Here is a 17,369-nt window from a genome sequence, read left to right on the forward strand (position 1 = left end):
TTGTACATTAGTGTGGTTAATTAAGGTTTATTTTTTATAGATCCTTGATTTGACATTCCTTTATTTCAAACTGTGCTACATTGCTGTTTGGTTTATTTGGATAACATTCACACCCGGTCTGTGAGCATAGCCTTCACTCGGCCCACATTAAGGCAAAACATAAAGGAGGTATATCTGTGTACTTTTTACCTTTATGATTGGGATCAACATAGGTTTGTTGTAGTGTTATGGCAGTGTAGGCGGTTTAGCCATTGCCCATCTATGTACTCCTGCAGAGCAAAAGTCATCTTGTCACATCTACATCCCAGATAATACTTAGGCGTTGTAGGGCAGATCAGGCATAGCAAGGTTGTTTCCTTAAATATCTTAGAGAGGCCAAAGACTAGGAATTCATTTTTAGTATTGAACATTAGACTAATTAACTCGATTTAATTATCTATGTATTTAGGTCAGTTTGATAAGATATAAAATTGAGCTTGTTGGTCTGTGAACATTGGTGACAGGTTTACATGTTTACAAGTCTTAGAGGTAGAAAAGCAAGTGGAGATAATCTGACCTAGAACACAGCCAGGCAGCATGGTTACATTTAAGGATGTGTTGTGTTATTTGGAAACTCATGACTTGTTTTGCACATTGGCCTTCTCATTACATCAAGGCCAATTACCCGATCAGTGTGTTTGGTTGCAGTGACAGTTCATTGAGTTCACAAGCTTTGAGAGAATGCTTTGGGGGGGATTTCTTTAGTATATGTTACATATTTTAGGGAATATATGGTGAGTCCAACATGCTTGACATATTTAGAGTTAAGTTTCAGTTTCCTGATTATCCACTTGTATGTGGATGGCAAGGAGGAAGATATTACCAAACTGGAGAGGATGTGTGTGGAATATTGGAGTAAATGTTGTTGCAAATGACAGGCTAATGCCTATTATAATTTAAAGCGGTGATAGAGGGTGTGGAATTGTACATTGTCACTTAAGGACAGCTTTAACAATTTGGACATTGGCTATAGTTACCTTAGATATTTGTAACATTATCCTATCTCATATTAGGTATTTTTTTTAATGCACCCAGACCCAAATAATGTATTTAAGTGCAAGTTTACAGATAGGCAGTTTGTCAAAGAGGGTTCAATGTGGAAACAGGAATGTTTAAGCCTGTGTCTAAACAGAAAGAGAGCATTAATGTTGTAGAGCTCTTTTGGTGGTGAATTCCATAGCATAGATGCTAGAATTTGAAACAATTGGCTTAACGATATACACTCTTTAGCAAGTGTGTTACCGACCAAGGAGCACACCAGTCTAGACGGACATTCAAATTAAAAACCTTTATCAAAGATAATGTGTACCTATTCCATACTAGGTTTTAAAGACATTTGTAAGTGATTTGAATTTAAATCTAGCTAAAACAAGAGGCCAGCTCAGATTTTGAAGAACTAGAGTCACGTGTACTTCTAGGATAAGGATATTGTTCTAGCAACCTTATTTTGTATTTGAAAGTGATTCCATATCTATTGGGGGTGTAGAGCTTCTAAATAATCAGTGTTCAAACCTATAGTTGCTTTTGCTAAGGTAGTGCTGTGAGCTTCAGTCAAAATAGTTGTCATCTGCCTAAGCATCTTCAGATAATACTTACAAGAACTATGCAATATATTTACATGGTTCTTCTTATTCAGTGATGAATCAAAGTAAATGACTAAGTTTCTAACTACTTTTGGGGATTTAACATCAATGTTAAAAAGAGGAATTACATCATATGGATATCTTCTTTAGAGCTAAAATAACTGATAATTGGAATTTGGCATTCTGTCTAAGTTGCATTAAGGGTAAGCCAGTGCAGTTCCATCAGGTTCTCAATGGATTCAATGATAGCTGAAATACGCTTGAAAGTATGCCTCTCAACTTCATGCAGTGGAAATATTAGTTATGTATCATCTGCATAGTTATGAAAAACAACATTTTGAGATAGCAGCCAGTTATGCAAAGATGTTAGAAATACATTACACAACAAAGGGCTTAAACATTCTCCCATTTGAGGAACCCCTTAATCTTTGTTTAAGCCTTGGGATGCATGGTGTTCAGTTCTGACTTCCTTTTAAAATGGGAGGCAACCATTTGGCAGTGTGGTCCGGCATACTGGCTACCTCATGCAAACTCGAAATAAGAATGAAATGATACAGACAGAGTTTCAAATTTGGCTGACAAGTTCAATAGCAGCATAAGATGTTCCATTGTACCTTGATCCACAATGCTTAGAATGTTATCCTTGATATCAATCGTGGCAGTTTCCATGCTCCTACAAGGGTGGAACTCAAATTGAAAAATCAACAAATAACTATAGCTACTCGAGGTGTTCCCAAAGTTGCAATGTGGCTTGTCTAAAATGTTAATTAAAAAAGTGGCATTGGCAATTGATGATAGTTATGTGGATCTTCTGGATGGAGAGAAGCCTTCTTTAATAATTGTGTGATACATGTCCATTTCAAATATGGCTCCAGAGAACTCTCTCCGAAAGATTTGTTCAAAAAGTTAGTAATGATTTCAGCGAGTTCAGAAATGCACTGCTTCACAATTATGGAACGGCAAAGCTCTCCAGGGAAAGTTGGGGGATTCATAGTGTTAATAACATCAATAATTTGGTGAGCAGTCACAATGTAAGGTTGAAGCATGCTGAAGTCTGAGAGTCGATTGAAGAGTTGCCCAAAGGGCAACATCAATTTTGCTTTTTTTCTTCACCAGATTTCAAGAGATTGTATTCTTAATATTCTTTATTTTATCACACAATGTACTTGAGAGGAAATTACATCACTCCAAAGTGGATTGCATGGGTTTTCCCGTGAATACAGGACAGCCAAGATGGGATAATATCTGAAGACGTTTTTTTGTTGAGGCAGTTACTGTTCAATTTCTTCAGGATAGTACTCTTTTTTAGCTCTAAACGTGACTCTTTTAAAGATGTATTTGCGACTTGGGAAGGATCTCTTCTTCATTGCCTTTCTGTTTTTCATAAGCATGTTTATACCTTTTTTCAAACCCCATTAACACCAGTAGCTCTGTATCTGGTTAATGTTGATGTCCTTGGGGCATATGGGTACAATACAGTCTACAGTCAAGCTACGCATGGAGTGCGTGAAAGTAACTATTCTTTCTAAATCTAAGGATGGATTAATAATAGAAAATACTTGCGGTAAAGAGTAGCAAGGTATTTGTTGGTTAAACGGCAGGAACCCCTGATTTGGATGGTTTTCTTCAGAATGTTAACAGAAGGACTGACTACTAGAATGATCTTCAAGCAAATTATCATATGGTCTGACGATGGTTGTGGAAGGAGAGTTACATTTATGATTTCAGTGCTCCGATGGAGAACCCACTCAAGCTGGCTGCCTAGGGCTAGGTGATGGTTGTCTGAAGTGTACGCAGATTATCATAGCCGACATGTTGACATTATTCAGGACTGAGTGGTCTTTAAAGCCACAACTGAAGTCACCATCACTCCAATTTGGCCAGTTGTGTGCAGGGATGGGAGAAGGACTTGAAGCAGTGCACAGTACAATATGTATCTAGAGAAGGGGGATTATAAATTTAAAAAAATGAACCATAGCGGATTTCATAAGAAATATTATGGTACCAATAATGTCACAATCTCAGGTAAACAATTTAGGTTATTCATAAATACATCACAAAGATCTGAAAATGATGGCAACATCACCTCCTCCGCCATTGTCCCTATTAACAGTTATGGCAGAGTACCCTGTGGGATCAGCCAAGACAATTGAAGGACCTAAGTATGTATGCATCAGGTTTCTGTAATTGTTAAAAATATACATTTGATGGTCTAAGATAAGGTATGCAATTGTCTCAAATTTGTACTTAGATTTGTGTTCCACAAACAGTGACACGGAGTAAACCTTCCATGATCCAATATGCTCTGGAAGCAAGTGCCTGTTTCATTGAAATCTTTACTGTGCTTCCAGGGATGGAGTAAGGCTTTGAATTAGTTTCAAATCTGCAAGGGTTTACAGAACCTTTCCAACCCTTGGTTGATTTAAAGAATTTTACATTGTTAAGTTTGCCCTTTTCCTCTGTGCCATCCTGCCATGTGTTCATCGTGCTACTTAGGACATATTTCTCCCTTCATTTGAAGAAAAGTCCTGTATTACCTCCCAATGTTCAATTATTTCTATCACAAAGGGTAATGTTCAAATGTTCAAATGTTGTCAATTTCTGTTCTTCATCGTGTGTAGTGCATGCTTGCACAGCTGTTATTGTCTCAGGGTCAGTGCATGAATTAAGTGAAAGAGACATAAATCCACCTGGTTCCTGAATTCCTATATCTTTCACCACTCATGCTCAGTGATTCCCAGATCCATCTCTGACATTTGTGGAGACAGATCAGGCAGTTATCTGACAAAGCAGATGCACAGTCACACTCCTCCGCAATTATACTAGGTTCATAAGAAATTGGTCCATCAGTAATGAGTGAAAATTGTAAATCACAAGTTTTCTCTCTGATGGATCAGATTTATACTTGTCAGTGTTGTTGTGTGTCTTATAGCTCTGTTATACATGAGAGGTATCAAACAATGCGAGATGAAATGGGAATATTTTGTGTCATGCTAGCATACTGGGTGTCGAAAGAAAAATCAGGCTCACATTTTGATCTGGATAGATGGCAAACAGGGGTGCTTTATTATTTGGCCTGCAAGTCCAGGAGAGTAGCATCGCACCCCAGACCAAACTGCCTAACTAACCTCACACACCTTCCAGGTACATTTTCTTTATAGTCTTGCAGTCACCTGACCCCAGTATGTTTGAGAAAATCTTCATTATACCACCTCACGACAACAATGGAATGATTCATAAAATAGATAGTCATATTTCAATGTTCAGGAACAGAAGCAATATTCTCAGGAGAATTTCCAGTAAAGGGTAAGCTACTGAGGGCTGGAGTCCTTCCAATCCTGCCTCAGCTGCCCAGGAGCATACATCCTCTACCCACATAAGGTCTCCTATCACCAGACAGGAAGGAGCATGACTGTCTTTCATTAGTGCACATGTGTCCTTTGTCAAGTTTTATCTTCAACCAACAAGGGAATGCAAAACCTAATACAACATTCACTAAAATAAAATAAAAACTAAGGACTTCAGGGGCATGATATCAAAAGGTTTAGCACATTATTTATTGACGTTTACATGGGGCATTCCCGATCCCTCCTGCAATAGGAACCCCATCCCTCATCATTTCCCTCAATAAGCGTGTTTGCATATTTATTTATTACTAAAACATGTATCACCCCACATGGGCCTCCTGAACATTACTTATCACAAAATGAATTAACTAAAACATATATAGAAAATATATGCTAAACATTGATTCAGCTCATATATAGAAAATGTATGCTAAAAATTGATTTAGCTACAGAGAAAACATGCCTATGCCTTGTCTGCCCAAGGAAATCTCTCAAGTTGATGACATTTTTTAATAATTGCGGAAGCCAAAACTACAAATGAAAAAGCTAACAATAATTTGATAGCTGAAACTCGCTTGGGTGATAGTTTGAATACACAGTGATGTGGCCATTGGCTGCTGACGAAATTGAAATTCAATTTCACAAAACATTATATGCCCCATTTTACTAACAATTTCATTACTTGGAATAATTACATTATTTCCATTACTTTTATTCTTGATGTATCTCAGCAGGGGCCTAGATAATTGCGCTACCCTCCATAGTCAGCCCTTTTGATAAGCTTCATAGTTAGCCATTGTATTGAATTCTGGATAGAAATGTGTTATAACAACAAGTATGCTAGGGGTCAGACGTCATGCAGGATTTAGATGTATTTTGCATGAAAGTAAATTTGTTGCACTCAAATGTATTTTGGGATGGGGAAATGTGTTACAATAGACATTTGGGAAAACTAGCAATGCATCTGATTTGGATAGATATTTCGAGATTAGCCATTTGTGACATTTAGGTACATTTGTGAGAATAGCCATGTGTTATATCTAGATAGAATTTTGAAGATTAGCTATGCATCACATTTCGATCAATTTGTGAAGATTAGCCATGTGTCATATTTAGAAAGAATTGTGAAGATTAGCCTGTTATAAAACTTTGAGCGTACCCAATGTAATAACCATCCTGCTCCTGCTCCACCGCCCTTGTACTATACACAGCCCATGGTCAGCCAAAATACATACAAGCACACACGCAACATAACTCTCGCACACAACAACAATCCCAGGCACTGGACCATACCCATACAGACACAACAATCCACGTGTACTCAACCATAGTCTTAAATACTAGCCAGTTTACACATAAAACACACACCCAACATAACAGACATTCACATACAACAAACAACCCAGGCACTGGGCCTCACCTTTACGGATACACAAGCCAGTGTGCCCAACCACACCTGAACTACCAGCTAATTTACAAATTAAACACACACCCAACATAACAGACATTGACATACAACAAACAACCGAAGCATTGGGACTCACCATTACAGATACAACAAGCCAGTGCACACATTCAAGCCATCTGCAACCCAACACACACAGACACCAGTTTCTCCTGTTTCTGGACCTATTGTACCCCTCTACCCCTACTAAACAACCCTGTCATTTTAATTGCAGGGCCAAGTGAGCACCTCGAAACTGCCTCTGGGCGATAGCGGTGCGCATTATAAGTTAACATAACATAACATTGTCTAACATAACATAACTTTACTTTATCTATTTTTATCTCACAGGAAAAGGTCAATAGAACTCTATCAGAAGCCATGATCGTCGTGATCCCTGCACTTCAAAAGGTCGTGCTTCTAGTGGGGAAATACTGTCCTCTGTTTCAAATGAAAAAGGACTGCCCAATCAACACAAGTGATCTGCTGACATGCCTGGTCAAGGTAATTACTACTAACAAACACCTGATCTGATTAATTGGTGGAAGACTAGCAGTAAAATATCAAAATACTGCGTCATGTATTCATGAAAGAAATATAGTATTATAGGCGATTTTTAAATGCTGGTTCCCTCGGGAACTAACATGTTTGTTTTTGGGGGGAGGGGAGTTTGGTGAACCACTTTACTGATCAATATTAGCATTTTAGTAGAACCGCGGAATGTGCCTTGGTAAATGATGTAGGAGCCGTTTATTTACATATTCCTGGAAACCAAACATGGATTTATTATTTTTATTACTTAATACATCTTTTCATCCACCATTTGATCATCTAATTCAGCTTTGTATTTAAAATTCAAGCTGACATACTAATTTAGCTCCTATAACACATTCTGGTACTCATACTTAGAATATTCATATTCAGAACTATGTATATATGAATATTTAATAAAAAAATGCACAGCAGTGCATTAAGTAAGACATCTTATGTTACTGCCTAATGCATTTCACAATAGTGTGAATGTAAATAGGTACTAAAAGGGCCAAACTACAGAAATACATACCAAAGAACACTTTGCCAGCAAGATGTGGAACAGAATAGAATTGGCTACTATTCTATTTATAACATCACTCATTTTAAAGTGAAAATCCTGAATGTTATGTCCACAGAATGCATTGTTTAACATTAATTCAAAATAATGTTAATTGACCCTTCAAATATATGTTATCCCGGTCAGAGGACTTTAATAAAACCATCTAGTCTGGGGATAGGTGAAATGCAAAACCCTTGCATTTCCAACAGCACAGTGCCATGCATTGCTGTCCCACCCTACTGCTGGCCCCCTCGATCAGGCAAACTCAGCATTCGACTGAGTTTGATAAATAGAGTACCACAAGTTTGTAATAAAAGTGACATTGATAATTACAGTGCTTAGAAGCGGAGAAATCCAACATGAGACACTAAATAAATCATCAATGTATTATTGCTACAGGGAATTACTAAATTATTACAGGTGGATGTAGTCGTTTTCACCATGTTAAACTATCACTCAGTTTTTGGTTGTAAAGTTAGTTGTTAAAGTGGGCATGCCGCTTCCCTGTTTACTTGGCAATGCAACCGTGTCCATAGACTCTAGGTGCTGCACAGAGATGTGTGTGATTTTTCTGTCGCGGAAAAGACAGCGATGGAAAAGTTTGCATGAGAAATGTGCAAACCACAAAAGATTTGCACATTTCCCATGTGAACACGCATCTACAAACCCACACCCCCACCCACACCCACAACACACACACGACAAACCCCACCCACACCCTTAACACACCCCCAGCATACCCCTACCATACTTACCTTTCCTTCAAGCTGTCTCCCTGCAACACCAGTTCCCTTTCACTTCCGTGATCGGGAACCGGCTCCTCAGGGTCCTTTTTTTTTTCAGGAGCTGCAGGGGTGTCCCCTACAACTCCTGCTCACTGTACCACACAGTATAGTGAGTGAGGTGTTGCAAGGCCCCAGGTTTTTAAAAAAAATATATTGTTTTTTTGGTTGTGCTGTGGGGGTGTCCCTTAGTGACCTTAATCTGATATTTGTGTATGAATGTTGGATAGGGAGAGTACTTGGCTATCCCTTTTAGATAGGTGATGCATCATTCGCTTTCTATGGAGAGATTCATATATGTAGGGTCAGGGTGCTCGTCCTAATAGGGACAGCCTGCATGTATGTTGTACAACTTTTCCAAGTAGATTGATTTGTCCATCCACTAATTGTGCTTCTCCATTAACGTTCAGAATGTGTCAAATAATCAAATTCCACAGTCACCAGAGATAATATTAGTAGGTGTTTTCAGCCAATCAATAGCTCCTCCAAGTCACTTTGAATTGTATTCCTGCTTGCAGCACGTGTACACTTCAGTACAGCGTTATTGGGTACTTGATATTTAATGCAAGGACAACGATATATACTGTCCGAGACTCCCACTCGGTACTGTGGCAGCTTTATAGGACTAGAAACATTCAACTAGTCACACCGCGTGTCTAGGTCAACTCAATAGCAGTGTTCCACTCCAATATAAGGCAGCAGACGCAGCACAATGGCTGTGTGTATTGAGCAGAGTAGATCGTAGCATTGCTATTACCTAAAGGTCCAAAGTCGCAGGGCTCCGGTCACCGTGCACCGAACACACTGCTTGCACACGGCGCAGTAATGCGTGAATGAGCCGTCTGTATATTGGAAAAATACTTCTTGCAGCAGAGAAAGAAAGAAAGAGGACTGTGGCAAATCCTTAAAACAGCAATGGCTACCTGGACCTCACACAAACAGAACCTTGCTCCACTTCCCCACTGAACACACTGCTTACACACCACGCCTGAATCATTAGCAGAGAAGTACCAACATAATACTCCTGAGACTGTCATGATCCAGCCTTCCGTAAATGGTCCACCTGGTGACTTTGAATTGCCCAACCGAGTGACAGTTAAAAAGGGGATTTGGGTACAAACTGACCTGGGTATTCCCTTAATAGGTAACAAACTAAAGAATGAACCAACACAAATACCCAGGCAGCCTGGCTTTAGGGAGAGTAACCATGGGGACCAGTACAATCGACAGGGAGGGAAGTTGGGGCATGAAACAAAAGAAACAGAATCTAGACTGGGCCTAGAACTGGCCACCCAAAGAGCCCCAGAGCTACAACATGAACTTGGCCAGGGTATGGGGAGTGGAATCACGAGAGGGCCTGGCATTAAATGAGTGGTATTTATGAATAGAGTCCCCAAATGTTCCAGCACTCAGTTGGAAGTGAGGGGCTCCCTTAAAAACAAATGCACCCATTTGTAAGAGGATTCAATTCAGCACTACAGCCAAGTCAGCTTGCTCTCACAGGCAGTGCCCCTCCCAGCTCCTGCCAAGAGGAAGCTACATTTTACGACTGCGTAATAAAACCTTTGCCTGAGTGAAGAGGGCTTTGTTCACTCTCCTGCAGAGCACAGGTAATTCAATTATCAGATAGATGGCATATCCTTAGTGTGGGCAGCAAAAGGAAGGTTGGCCTGGGAACACAGTGGTGACACAAGTTTCACTCCTGATGGGGGTAGCTGCCAAGCAAAATCAAGTTCCTTAAGCCAGACCTTCAGCTAACTGGCAGGTTTTTTGTTGCTTTTTAACTTAACTTGCAATTTTACACATGCAGCTAGGATGCTGAGTCTAAGTGCAAAACTATGACATTTCAACAGTTACAAAGGCATGTGATACCAAACATAGGTCACTTATTTAATCTAAACATTTTCGATTTTAGTGTCTTTAAATCCAGTGCAACTTAAACTGCTGACTCCATAGCTCAGCCAGTTTTGTTATAAGCATTGTTCTGGGCTCTTCCTTTCCCAGATTTTGTAGGCACACAAAACTCCATTCTACCAAATGTCTGCTGGTGTTCAGTGAATATTTTGCACATATTGCAATGTTTGAAATAGGCACTTTGGCTTGCCTTCAGAGAAACACAGGGTGGTTTTAAACTGCCGGCTTTTGGATAGTGGTGAGTACTGGTACTGCACCCATTTTTGGGATTTAAGAAAATGAATTCCCCACAATTCTAGGTTGCATTTGGCAATCAGCATTGCCAATCCCAATGGTTTCAGACTACTGTGCGGGTAGTCCAATGGTGGTTTTAGGCAGTGTCCTTCTGTGCCCATAACATCGGCAAAAATGGGTGGCAGCCTATTCTTCCTGCATTTCCCTGTGCATTTTCTGGGAAGCTCTGGCCATCATGATGTTTTCATGTCAGTACTGCACAGTTTTGAGGTACGGCTCGGATGCATGGGTAAATACATCCCACAAGCCCCCCTCTTGTGATGGCCATTCTATTTCACGAATGGGACTCGCAAGACCTGGGATGTTTCCTCATCTTCTTCCAATAGATGGCACAGTTCAGCATCTTTTCCTCCATCCGGTACTGATCGATCGGTTCTCCTCGCCGGTCCTGATGGGAATATTGGGCGGTCCACTGGGCCCATTGGATCTTCGTTCCTGGTCTCCGGATCGCCCTCCTTGGCCAGTCTCAAGGTCTTCTTTCTCCTAGGACGACAAAGGAAGAGCGGCAATACCTACTCATAGACGTTTTTCCACCACTGTTGAGATGGTGGGACAGCATATGCATTTCATCATGACGAAACATTACATTCTTATTTTGATAAAAAACAGTATAACTAAGAGACAGTTTCATACAAATCACAATATTTTAGAGACTAGATGTGGTATGTTTTATGATTGGAACTGAATTAGTCTGAGACAGTACCCGCTAGGATTCCAGAGGATTCCTCCAGTTGTTGCAGAGTGTGCCTGGGATGGCAACATTTCAACTGGTTTATGTGGACCCACTTGTCTTCCCCCTCTGCCGAACCGCCTTTGGGGATGTGGATCTTGTAGGCCACAGGGGAGATCTTGTCGTTGATCTCAAATGGTCCCTTCCATGTAGGCAAAAATTTGCGCTGCTTGGCCTGGTTCCTTTGGAAGTTGTATAGATAGACCCGGTCCCCCACCTGATATTCCTTCCTGGAAGTTTTCAGGTCATAGTGGGTCTTCATGCTATCAGCTGATCTTTCTAGATTCCGCTGAGCATAAGCAAAAGCATGTTGGAGGTGTTTCCTTAAATTCTCCACATACTCATGAGTAGTGGAGGCATTTATCAGTGTCTGCTCTTGGGTCCTGTAGAGCAAATGCTGAGGAAGCACCATCTTGCGCCCAGTCATCAACTCAAATGGTGACATTTTGGTTGCAGATGAAGGGGTAGATCTGATGGCCATTAGGACCAGAGGTAATCGGATATCCCAACTTGGCCCAGAATCTGCCACAAACTTCTTCAATATGCTCACAATTGTCCGGTTATATCTCTCTACTGCCCCAGAAGAAGCTGGCCGATAAGCAATATGCAACTTCCTTTTGACCCCCAGTATCTCCCACATCTTTGTCATTACTTCACTGGTGAAGTGGCTACCTCTGTCTGACTCAATCCTTTGAGGTAGACCAAAACGGGAAAAGATGTGGTTAATCATCAAGGCAGCTGCAGTTTCTGCCTTGCAATTTGGGGCTGGGAGACATTCCACCCACTTGGTGAACAAGCATGTCACAGTCAACATGTACTTATTCCCCCTAGCCGAGCGAATCACAGGGCCTACAAAGTCGATTTGTAAATCTGACCATGGCAGTGTCATCCCCCTCTTTTGGAGAGGCGCACGGTGCGTGAGGGATGATGGCTGAAATTGTGCACACACAAGACACCCCTTCAAGTATTGGTCGAGGTCCTGCCCCATGTGTGGCCAGTATGCACCCTCTCTTAAGATTTCCAATGTTGTGTGAAACCCCCTATGACCGGCGGTGGCCGCATCATGGGCGTGACTTAACATCAGGCTTCGGAATGAGGTAGGAACCACCCACTGATCGTGGCCAGCTTTGGATTTCCTTACCAACAAACCGTCTTGGATCCGGAACATTTTTGGACATTTCATCAACACTCTTAGGTCCTCTTTCCCAATGTAATCGGTATCCGTCAGGGGAAAGTTCTCAGGGTCCTCAAGGTGCTGGTAAAATTTACCAATAATTGGATCCCCCTTCTGAGCAGTAATCAAATCATCATCAGGGGTCTCCTTACTCCATTGTGCAATTGAGAGGTCGTTGTGAGCATTCGTCTGGGACCTAGTGATAGCAGTGACCTGGATTTCCCCCAACAGGGACTCAATCTCAATTAGATCCCCTTGGATGGCCCCGGTTTTGGCCAGCTGATCAGCTAAGTCATTTCCAGTTTTGTCTGGTCCCTCTACTTTGGAATGACCCTTGATCTTTTTCCAATAGATGGTCATCCCCTTCGAGGTGACCAGATCATCAATGTTTTGGATCAACTTCCCATGTTTCAAGGGTTTGTTGTTAGCACATAACATGCCTCTGGTTTTCCAATTAACCAGGTGCTCCACGAACCCGTTCCGTACATAATCCGAATCTGTGATTATGACCAGTTCGTGGAGTTGATGCTGGACAGCAGTGAGGATGGCCTGATGCACAGCCATCAATTCTGCCACCTGACTACTTCGGGGACCAATTTTGTATCCAGCGGAGGGTTCTGGGGACTCATTCACCCATGCATTCCCTACGCCGGCCACCAGTTCTTTCTCCCCGTTGTTGTCAACATGGTAAGAGCATCCATCCACATACACAGTGGGCATTCCCTCACACTTGTCTTCTTCAAAGACTTTGTGGGGGGAATTAAGGTATGCCTCCATGTTGTCCTTTATTTTTAGACTTTCGTCCTCGAGACAGTTTTCTCTGGCACAATCATGCAAGTCAGCCAGACCTTGCGCGAGGGGACTCTTCTTGTTTTGGCCATATCTGACCTCCACAGGAAAGCCTTGCATTGACAGAATCCAGGAAGTAATTCGGGAATTACTCACATTTCCGGCTCGGATTCTGTCACTTTGGAGATATTGCAGAGGCTGGTGTGGAGTCTCCACTATGATGTGTTCCCCCTGGATAAACGGGCGGTAATTCTTCAATGCCCACACCGTTGCCAGGAGTGCCTTCTCACAATCGTTGAATTTTTCCTCCACAGAGGATAAAGTTTTGCTCGCATAGGAGATAACTTTATTGACCTTGTCATGCTTTTGGTATAATACGGCCGTCAAGCACGTATTAGAGAACCCTGTCTCCAGGAAGAACTCCTTGTTTCTGACAGGGTAAGCTAGGCAAGGCGCTTGTGAGAGGCTTCTCTTGAGTTGTCTTACTGCCTCGGATTGTTCTGGACCCCATTCCCACTTGACCCCCCCTTCAGGAGATGAATCAGGGGTCTGGTGATCTCTGCGTAGCCCTCAATGAACTTTCTGCTGTAATTAGTCAGTCCAAGGAGGCTCCTTAGTTCCCGCAGAGTTGTGGGGTCTTTCAGTTTCTGAAGTGCTTCCACTTTCTTTTCCTGGGGACAGAAGCCCTGAGGAGTAATCTCATGCCCCAAGAAATTAACACGGGTTCTACACCACTGTGCTTTCTGAAAGGAAAGTTTTGCTCCGGCGGCCCTCAACTGTGTCAGAACATAACGGATCTCCGCTATGTGTTCCTCCACAGATGAACTTTTGATGAGGACATCATCTACATAAGCCAGGTTACCCCTCGCACCCAGGTCGGGCATGGCCTTATGTAGGAAAATGTTAATTTCATTGCCGGAGTTGAGGTATCCGAAGGGAGTCCGGGTCCATGTGTACTGCTGGCCCCCAAAGGTAAAAGCCAGTTTGTATTGGTCCTCCCTACTGACAGGCACAGTCCAGTATCCATTGGTCAGGTCTATTGCAGTGAATACCTGTGACCCCTGGATCTGGGCCAGCCCTTGGTCAATGTAGGGCAGAGGCCATCGGGAAGTATGGACCTGTTTGTTGAGCTCCCTAAGGTTGGCGCAGAGTCTCCACTGGCCGTTTGGCTTTAATATTCCCAGCACCGGATTATTGAAGGTGCTGTGGATGGGACGGATTATTCCCCTGGACTCAAGGTTCTTAATTATTTCAGTAAGGGACTCCATTGATGCGAGAGGCAAACGGTATTGCTTCACAAATACAGGAGTCATGCCAGGGTCCGTGGGGATTGTTGTTGTGTGGATGTCAGTGCGACCACAGTCATATGAGTCTACCGCAAAGAGATCTTGGAAATCCAAGAAAACTTGTTTCAACTTTTGCTTTTGTTCCAGAGTCACACAGGCATCAGCTAGGTTGACTCTCTCTTCCACCATCTGCCTGAAGCCTGGAAAGACTTCTGGTTTGGCTATCTCCGCGGCCTTCTCCAGCTGGTTGGAGAAGTCCCTGGTCAGAGTGCTGATTTGGACCGGAGGCTTCAGGTGGGAAAGGCAGCCCTCATGGACCTGGAAAATCACCTCATCCCTCCTGAAGTCACACGTCACATCTTCCTTACCATAAGGGCAGGAAGTGTACACCAGGAAGTTCCCCCCATGCCGGGTAAAAATCCTGTCTGGTGTTGTATTGTCCTCACTGTCACTGTCAAAACAGTCCTTGGGGATTGGTCCTAACAGTTCATTTACAAGATCAATGGAGAAATGTCGGTCATCAACCGCCATTCCAATAATGGTGCCTGCGGCTAGAGTAATACTCTTTAAGTCGCTGTTATCCACCTCTATTGGAATGGTGTCATGTTCTATGTTGACTAATGGAGTTGGGTTTACCCCCAACCCTTGCTGTTGGAGAGAAGCATTTAGATGTATGTAAGCATCAGGGTTTTTCAAGTCTTGTCCCCTTTTAACTTTCACTTCCAGGGAGAATTGTCGGGTCCTTTCTGGGATGGTGACTTCCTCTTTAACCTGAATTTCAACTGCATAAGGTAGCAATTGAGCTGACCTAAATGCTTTTTCTGGATCATCAAAGCCCATGGGATTATCCGCTAATCGGGACCAAGCTTTGAAGTTTATTAGGTCCAAACTAATGGCAAAGCGATTGAGAATGTCACTGCCTAAGTAAAAGGCGGCAGTGACGTCTCGCACGACCCAACAATTATGGACTATGCTCTTGTTGCCAATGGAGATTTTGAGCATACACCTGCTTGGCAGGAGATGTTTTGAATTGGGTGCTTCCAGGTCCATTTCCCATTTGTCTATCAGTTTGAAGGTGGGAATGGCTGGATCTTTTGGGAGTTGGCGAAACATGGCTTCGCTGATGAAGCTCTTACCATTGTTCACGCACACTCGAGCGAGAACAGAGTCCTTCCCATCATTTAACTGAACAGGGATGAACAACTGCTCTCCAATTTGCTGAATATCAGCCAGGCTTTGAGCTGATTTCACATCTTTCTGGACTATAGGAGTGGGAGTTTCAGATTGTGGATTAGTATAGAATTTCAGAGTGTTTCCTTCCAGCGTGGAATACCACTTTAGACTGGAAGGAAGGTTGATTTTCAGAAATAGAGAGGACCCCCCATCACCAGTCTGTTGTCCTACTGCTATTACTGTCACGTCTGGAATCTGGTTGTTCTGGAAGTGAAATTCTACTTGGTCAGATTTTTGTTCAACCATGTGGCAGGTGCCGTTTAAACTAACATGGTTGACACTCTGTTTTAATTTTATTGGTCGGCTAGTCTGGGTCCAGAGGCCTTGTTTACGCAATCTATTAAGGGTGACAACCTCCTCAGGAGGTCATTCCCTAGTAAACAAGGGGTGCCCTCTGGGATCACAACTATGACCGGGTGTTTCAACTTATGTCGCCCAATTTTAATGTCCAAGTCTGCAGTCCCCTCGACAGGAATTTCCTTCCCGTCAAAGTTCTGGAGTTGCCCAGGAAGAGAGGTGAGAGGAATTTGGTAATTCCCTCCCCTTCCTGCATTCAGTTCGTCAAAGGCCCTTCTTGACAGAAGGGTAGCTTGAGATCCAGTGTCCACCAGTGCCGAGATTGTACCCTGCCCCTGTACTTGTACCGGGGCATAATATCTTCCCTCCTTCTCCTCAAGGGGGCACAGATAATGCACATTTTTGGACAACTGGTGGGCTAACTTTCTGGTTTTGGACATCGCTAGCGAAGAGATTTGGGCAGAATTCTGTGGAGAGTCTTGGGAATCTGAAAGAAAAAGTTGGCAACTGGAGATCAGAGCCATTGTGGGTTCCCCTGGCTCCGGTTCTGGGCCGCCCCCCCCCTTTTTGGAGGCAGTCACCAGGATGGGTTTGAACCAGGGGATTTTCTTGCTGTTGGTTCTGGGATGAGATGGTGGGCGGCGGTAGCTCAGTCTCCACATCTCCCCAGTCTGGATTTGCATCCCTAGGGACCCATTTTTCTTTGGGAGGAGTTCCCCCCTCTCTGAAGGAGAAGATCCTTTTCCCAGGATCCTCTGAGGATCCATCTCCCTCAAATTGGAAGATCTGTACCTCCTCCTCAAACTGAGTCTGTTTGGGTCTTTTGTTTCTCCTACCCCCCCTCTGCTCCTTAGGAGGCAGACTTTCAGGGGCAAGAGATTTTGTTTCCGGTTCCTGGGTTTCCAGGGGCTGTTTACAAGTGAGGAAGGAAGCTTCCTCCAAGGCTTTACACCCCCCTTCCCTTTGTGCCTCCTCCCTGGGAACCGGTGTGTTATCGGGGTGCTGCCCCCGTCATTGTTCTGGAGCACCAGGTCCAGAGTTGGGTGCGTTCTGCGCTGGCACGCCCATCTGAGGGTTCTGCTGAGCCCTCAGTATGTGACCCAGGTCCCGCGCCATGTTTTGAACCTGGCGCTCTAACTGGGAAACCCGCTCAGGCTGATACGGGGCCCTGTTTTCTCCCCTGGGCTGATCCCGGGAAGGGTAGCTGTCCCTCCTCTGGTAATACCCCGGGTTGGGAAGATTTGGGTACCCCTCCACCCTTGGCCTCCCCTCTCCCGGATTCAGTGGTCTGGGCTCAGGGAATTGGGGAAAGAAGGATGGATGGTTTTGGGGCTGAAAGTCGGGTGGATATCTGGGGAAAAAGT

General features: G+C 43.2%; 1 protein-coding gene across 4 annotated transcripts in view; it reads left to right on the forward strand.

The window, feature by feature from the left end:
- Positions 1-17,369, forward strand: part of LRFN5 (leucine rich repeat and fibronectin type III domain containing 5) — a 1,390,562-nt gene that overhangs the window by 418,018 nt on the left and 955,175 nt on the right. For 3 of the 4 annotated variants that reach the window (XM_069637473.1, XM_069637475.1, XM_069637476.1), the window contains exon 3: positions 6,765-6,917. The exons of the other annotated variant lie outside the window; for it this stretch is intronic. The gene's annotated coding sequence lies outside the window, so the exon portion shown is untranslated. The remainder of the gene's footprint in view (positions 1-6,764; positions 6,918-17,369) is intronic. 4 annotated transcript variants of the gene reach the window in all.

This window comes from Ambystoma mexicanum, chromosome 14 (genome assembly GCF_040938575.1).
Source record: "Ambystoma mexicanum isolate Mex_15411 chromosome 14, UKY_AmexF1_1, whole genome shotgun sequence".
NCBI classification, from domain to species: Eukaryota; Metazoa; Chordata; class Amphibia; order Caudata; family Ambystomatidae; genus Ambystoma; species Ambystoma mexicanum.